General features: G+C 41.6%; 1 pseudogene; it reads right to left on the bottom strand.

Moving 5' to 3' along the window:
- Positions 1–7,030: 7,030 nt before the first annotated feature.
- LOC148542463 (5S ribosomal RNA) lies at positions 7,031–7,149 on the bottom strand (annotated as a pseudogene).
- Between the last annotated feature and the right edge of the window lie 242 nt (positions 7,150–7,391).

Raw genomic sequence — 7,391 nt, 5'->3', positions numbered from 1 at the left:
GTGCGTGTGCTTTTAAGCGCAGAATGCAGAGGTGTGTGCCTGCAGGTGTTAATGTTCTGATGAATCACAAAATAAACATTTATTAGAAATTGCCTCCCCCACAACATATTAATTACATAGAAATACAATTCCATTTCAAAGCATGCTGGGTGCAAAGTGTTGAATATAAGATTATGCCCATACAAATGAAGGCTTTGATTTATGTGTACAATTTAGGTCTGGACTTATGTAGGATCATAAAGAACTAATACGTTTTTATAGATAACATAAGACAAATCTTTTTTTAATGAATTCCAAGAGTTTTTCAATTAAAATATATCTATTATTAATGCAAAATTAAAAGATATCTGATCACTATTCTACTGTTTTGATCAGGAATTAAAGAAGAGGAATAAGTGGGATATTAACATAATTGCATGGAGACAATATACTGTATGTGTGAAATAAACTGTTATACCGGTATAATCAAATCAATAGTAACCAAGAAGATTTTCTATATCTGTTGAATTATTGACATATATGTACAGTGTTTATTGTTGTTATTAACATTATTATTGCCTTCGATATTATTAAACTATTATTTATTTTCAGGAAGGATAGAACTGTGGACTACATACAGGTTATTTTGTCATAGAATGAATGCATTATCAATATTAGGGAACCTCCACTAAAGTATCTTTTACTTATATATAGTAAAATTATTATAAAGTAGTATTTCAGCATTTGATTAGTGCACCAGCATGTTGGTTTATTTATTTAAGTTTGGGACGTGGGATGTGGTTAGACATTCACAGAAATATGGTGGTATGAGGTGAGAAACTTCTGAATGCTTTTATGAGGAAACAGGGCTACATGTATATATTTTTTTAATAATCAGTGCTCGAAGTGGGGAAGTATACGGCGATGTGACATAACGCCATTTCAATATAGGGATTCTTAAAAATTAGAAAGACCGGGTAGCTCAGGATGTGCTCTGACCAATCAGCAGCGCTATCCTGTACTGTCAATCAATGGTTCAATGGCAAAGGAAGGGAGGAGACCATAGAGACTGAGTTCTTAATCTTTTCCACTGCCCGGCATCCCAATCGAAGGGACACCGGACGCCGAGCGCGGATAGCCGCTGGGGGGAGGGTTAGGTTTAGGGTTCCCGGGGGGAAGACTTAGGGTTAGGCACCCCCCCAGGGGACTTAGGTTTAGGCAGCGGGGAAAAGAGGGTTAGGTTTAGGGTTCCCGGGAGGGACTTAGAGTTAGGCACCCCCTCAGGGGACTTAGGTTTAGGCGGCGGGGAAGGGGGGGTTAGGTTTAGGCACTTAGAGGGAGGATTAGGGTTTGGCAATGGGGGGAGAAGGTTAGGGTTAGGCACCCCTAAGGGGGGGTTAGGGGTAGAAATAGGTTAGTCAATACTTACTTTAGGACGATCGGGATTTCCTCCTCTGCCGGGATGCCGCTGTCTGGATTCCAACCACCGGGCATGGGTACGGCGGTAAATCATACCGATTCCCGTGGAAGAGTCCAGCAGCAGGTGGTGGGACAGGAGGCGGATTGGTCACAGGAACCCTGTTTGGCTGACTGTTTTCCAGCAGCAATGAGGTGCAGATTAGCGGTCAGTGTCCCTAGCTGTTACAGCACAAGTTCCTGGTCACATTAAAGCCCAGAAGCAGATTGGGACCAAGCCGTACTTTATACACCATTTGTTGCAGCTGCCTGTGCTAGAAATGAGTCTGCATAGCAATGTAGCTGGGAGACAGATTCACAAAAGTGGCTGATATTAATGAATATCCTAAATCATCACACTGCTGACTGCAATATTGTAGTCTAAACTATAACCGTTGCAAATATTGTATGCAGGGGCGAAACCAGAGGTATGGGGGCCCCATAACAAAATTTCCTTGGTGCCATCATAGGTCTACCTATGCACCAATCGCCTCCCTCCCCGCTCGCATGCACCCCCACACTACTCACCTCATCCTGAGACCAGTGCTCTGCTCCATCTCTCTTCACTGAACTTACTGAAGCTGGGAGGAGGCGTGGCCGTAGTCCGGGGATGTCATCATAGCCACGCCTCCTCCCAGCTTCTAAGAGAGCCGGTGTAATTTTTAATCAGGTGCGAGCCAATCGGAACTCGCAGACCAACAGCCACTGCTGATTGGCTGCTGGTCCACGAGTTCCTACTGATTCGCGACCGGCTCCTGATTAAAAATAACATTGGCGCTGTACTTAACTATAGAGGGTGCAAGGGGGTTGCTTGCTGGGCCGGCGGGCCCCGTAAGCCGCTGGGCTCCATAGCAAATGCACCCCTTGCACCCTCTATATTTTTACCAGTGATTGTACGTATCGTCAGTCTCAGATAGATCATCACATCCATGGAGCAGAAAGTAAATATAACAATTTGAATCATATGCCCTATGTACTAGACTTACTACACCCCATTTAATATCTGTTTAGAGAAACAAAAGTAATTGGGGATTGCAGTAGGAAGCAGCGGATGAGTAGAGCCAGTGCATTGTAATTAAAAAAACAATACTAATAATTTATGTTATGTTAACAGTCCTAACGGATGTCTAATCCCTAAATCTTTAGGGGCTGGGGTGACTCCTGGGGTGATTCAAATTTCCATACCCCCACTTCTAAATTCCCACTTTCAACACTGGGAATAATGATACTTTATAATGACATTAGAATGTTGATCAGTTTATTGCTTTAATAAATCCTGGGTTTTCTTTTAGATCTAATATTTAATTAATAACTATTTAATAGAAGAAGAAAAGTTTGTAGCTTTTTGACCAGTCATTTTTGCCTGTTTTGTATGTGCTGGTTAAGTAATGATAACTTTTTTATGTGAGCACATATACACATATACAGTATATTGGCTTTTTTAAAAAACTTTTAAAGTATGAGTAGTTTTCTTTAATTTTGGGGATTGGGCTGTGATTTATTTTTAATTTACTTGTTTTCCTTTTATTATTTACTTTTCAGCTTTTCTATTAGACTGTCCCACCTCTCCCCCTTGCCAATATGTAAGAATAGACAGTGGGGTACATTATGAACAACTGTTTTTTCTACTTTTATCCACATACTAGTTGCAATTAGAACTAAAATAAACTATTAAGATTCTTTATATTTTGTATTTTTTCCAACCGAGAACTAATCTGGGTTTTCTAAGATCCACTATCTCTGTCCTGCAGGGGAACACCAAAATCATGTGAGCACCAGGGACGCGAGAGGGGCGTGAGTAGGTACTAAAAACCTGGGCACATGCTGCTATGTGCTGGGCTGCAGTAGGAAAAGGGAGATGGGACGCTGCCGCTGAGCAGCAGCAGCAGTCTCCTCTCCTCTGTGTCTTTCTGTCTGCGCCCCCCCCCCCTGGATTTGTGCCAGGCTGGGGGGCCTACCTTGGCATGCAGCAGAAATGCAAATAGTATGTTTCCCAAGGGAGTGTCGCCACGCTGGCAGCGGTTAGGCCACGCCCCCACCAGTACCCAGGTGTTCCAAGATGCAGAAATATATACTCGTACATGTTGTAATTAAGTAAATCTGATCTTTCAATCACATAGAACCTTTCATACAGGTTTCTGCCCATCACTCTGGCATATGTGAATTTATTTAAAAATGCTCCACAATATGTACCTCTCCAATTGATAGGTTGTATTATCATGAATATGACATAACAACAACACTAGATAGTTTAAAGAAATCTTATAGTGATCTCATGTACACCATGCCTGACCCTAACCAGCTGCTTGTGATGAGACTAATGTCATATTTTATTTACAAACTAGCAGTGCCTACCCGTCGTTGGTGAGTGATTATTAATTTTATTCAATGACAAAGAGTCAGCACCCGGGCACTCCCTATCACTCCCTGGGTGCCAGCTCCTCTGTGCACGGTCTGATGTTCCCAGCAAAAATTCCCAGGTAAGTTTCAGATACAGACGTTGCCCTGGAAATGCTGGGCAGGTGGATCCCAGAGGCAGCGGTGTGCTTGGCGCTCAGAGCAGCTCACCCCCCAACCAGAATATATGGAATCAGCAGAAGCAGCGGCTGTCCCAGGGACTCATGCTCGGAGGGAGGGAAGGACGGCACACACAGGTGAGGACTGGGTGGATGCAGCCCCAACAGCGGTCCATAACCATTAAAATGGAAGAGGCTGATGGGGGGCACAGATCCTGCGCGGCCCCCGCCAGGAAACAAACGGATACAATAACAATGCTGAGCTGCCCTCCTTCGTCTTCCCAGGCACAGAACACCGGAGCCAGGCAGCACAGACTCATCGCACAAACATTTCCCAGCACACCACGCAGCCGGTACTGTATGGGGTGCTCAGTGTGGTGGGGCGCAGACTCCGGGCTTCAGTGGAGACTGTCAGCTGTAAGCATCTGTGCAGAATCCTTTGCTCACAGAACACAAATGTCTCTCGGGCCACCCTATTCTATCCACAACTGTTTATATTAACACATGGTTTCACACTCCTCCAGCTAACCAGAGCCCTGCCCAAGCCATGTTAGACAAGGCGTATTACAGCCAGCCGCCACATCGCTGTCCCAATGTGGTGTCATGATGTCACTAGACACAGGAGCAGCAGCGGATTGGGATTGAAAACCAGCCTCGAAAATTTCTGGAAGCAGCCCTATTTGGCACGGGTTCTGATGAGGGGGTGGGTACTACCGTGGGGGCGTTATTCCTCCTCATAGGGCCTGATTCTGAGATGGATGCAACTATTATATATTATAAAATCAAAGCACAAGAAGGGGGCACCACATTGTGCATCAAATCGTAAAATAATTTATTGCAATCATAAAACATTTAAAAACTGCATGCGTACCAATATGCGGTTGAAACCACAACTAGTATAATAGATTCATACAGAGGGGATGTAATTGACATCCCGGGGGTCTGGATGCCTGCGCTCATAATACCAGCGTCACAATCCAGATGGTAAGTAATAGGTTTAAGGTTAGAGGTTAGGCACTAGGGGGAGGGTTAGGGTTAGGCTGCGGGGGGAGGTCTAGGGTTAGGGTGCGGTACGTCACAATGCCAAGCCACGCTTGGAGCAGTGGCATTAGTGTGACGTGACTGGATTCGGGTACATTACTTGGAAAGACGCCAGCAACAAAATTCTTTGGTCCATGCTAGGACTGATACGGTGGTTTCAACTAAAGGAGAGAGTTGTTCACACCTAAAGCAATGCAATCAGTCTGAGACCTATTCCATTTTCACATTTTGTAAGAATCTGAATTAGCGCGTTATTTGTTTGATAAAGATAGATAGATAGATATATAGATAGATAATTGACAGATACTGTAGATAGATGATAGATAGATCTCTCTGCACACACACATTTAGCATTAACACCTCTAAATAACTTATTACTACATGTGCAACCAACATAAATGTCGATGTGCATGATATTGAAGTAACACAAACACAAAGGACACTTTTTTAATAAATACACAGTATATATATATATATATATATATATATATATTTCATATATAGATATATATATATATATATAGAGAGAGAGAGAGAGAGAGAGAGAGAGAGAGAGAGAGAGAGAGAGAGAAAAAGGGGAGATTGACTTAGGGCGACAATACCGCTATTAACATATATTGAAAACCAACTTATAGTCTAAATAAAGTGCATATTATTGACACATTCACATGTAAAATATTAAATAACTCCAGTTTAAAACCAAACACTAATTTAAAGCATAAACCCTGCCATTAATATAGGCTAAATAGCCTTATATCATTCAGTTTAATGGCTAGTGAAAGTGCTTAATGCCTAAAGTGCATAAGTGAAAATAAATATATATACCAATATATAAATAAGAGATAATTTATTCTAAACACAAAAAGTTCATGACAGATGGTTCCCCCATGCACATTGGGGTAAACCTGATAGCATAAATACAATAAAAACAAATACAATAAATTAGTAAAAGATGAGGAGAAAACTGCTTAACTGATTAAAAGATATAGAGATTGTGCATAAGTCCTTAGAGAAAGAGCTAGGTCCCAACGCGTTTCGTCCGCTGACTTCTTCCTGGGGATGGAGGTAGGGTTGTGATGATCCTCTATTTATACCCCTCTACTCCTCCAATTAGGGACTGATTACTTCCAGGTCACCAGATGGACTGTGACCCTAACATAAGGTATTTTAATTAAATATAATTAAGGGAGTAAACACTAATAGACATTGATTAGGTATTGTCCAATTCAAGTCAAATTCGAATTTAGTTATTGTCAATAATCTAGTAAAGACATCCTTAGTTTGTTTTGTTGTACTTCCGCCCCACGATCCGGAGCGATCCGTCACTTCCGCCCTCACATGAAGACACTCGCGCCAGGCTTCCGCGTCATCCCGCATCGTGTAATCCAGTCTTGGACCCTCACTGGTCCCGTGCTCTAGCTGTCTTCTCCGATCACGTGCCCCCGAACACGTGACCACCAGACCCCGTTCTCATGTGACGTCGCTTGGCTGAACCACGTAACTCCAGGAATTCACTCTGTGTCACCACATCTCTTGGATCGACTTCCGCCCTTAGTTAACTGTACGGATTGAACTACCGCCCTTCTTTTGATTTATATGGATATAGGACATCCTCCGTTTTAACGTTGTAACAATTTTCTAAAGAGAACACAGAATCATTCATGAATATTATAACATTAAAATTATACACCACCTAGTAATTCAGTATGATGACTCTGTATCTATTGTAATAAGAATTATTAAATAGTTACTATGAATAGAAAGGAATGTGTATTGTGTTATGAAGGTATTTAACAACAAAAAAAAAAAATCTCAAATAGATGCTATCCATAAGTCTTTTCAAACAAGAAAAAAAGGGAATTTTTTAGTCTCATATAATGCTTCCTTGCTGATAATCTGTAGATATCTTAATTCTTAAATCTTCTATTTTGATCTCTTTGTCTTTGGCTGTAGCAGCTTTTCGTTTCTTCACTTTCTTAACGATCCTCACTGCAGTACTGTTCAGGTGATGGAGTAAATATAGACATTTTGGACTCTGTTAGCTACAACACCAGGTCTTCCCGGGAGGTCTCCCATCCCAGTACTGACCAGGCCCAGTCATGTATAGCTTCCAAGATCAGACGAGTTTGGGCACACACATACTGGTATGATTGTAGATACTATTGGTCTCTATATGTCATTATCTCCGTCACCACTTATTTCTTGATAGTAGTTTCTTATGAAGAAGGATTAGCTGATACGCCTTCATAACACAATACACATTCCTTTCTATTCATAGTAACTATTTAATAATTCTTATTACAATAGATACAGAGTCATCATACTGAATTACTAGGTGGTGTATAATTTTAATGTTATAATATTCATGAATGATTCTGTGTTCTCTTTAGAAAATTGTTA

This window comes from Taudactylus pleione, unplaced genomic scaffold (genome assembly GCF_031769625.1).
Source record: "Taudactylus pleione unplaced genomic scaffold, aTauple2 ptg000012l, whole genome shotgun sequence".
NCBI classification, from domain to species: domain Eukaryota; kingdom Metazoa; phylum Chordata; class Amphibia; order Anura; family Myobatrachidae; genus Taudactylus; species Taudactylus pleione.
The sequence above is the reverse complement of the archived record's forward strand: the minus strand, read 5'-3'. Positions and strand labels throughout refer to the sequence as shown.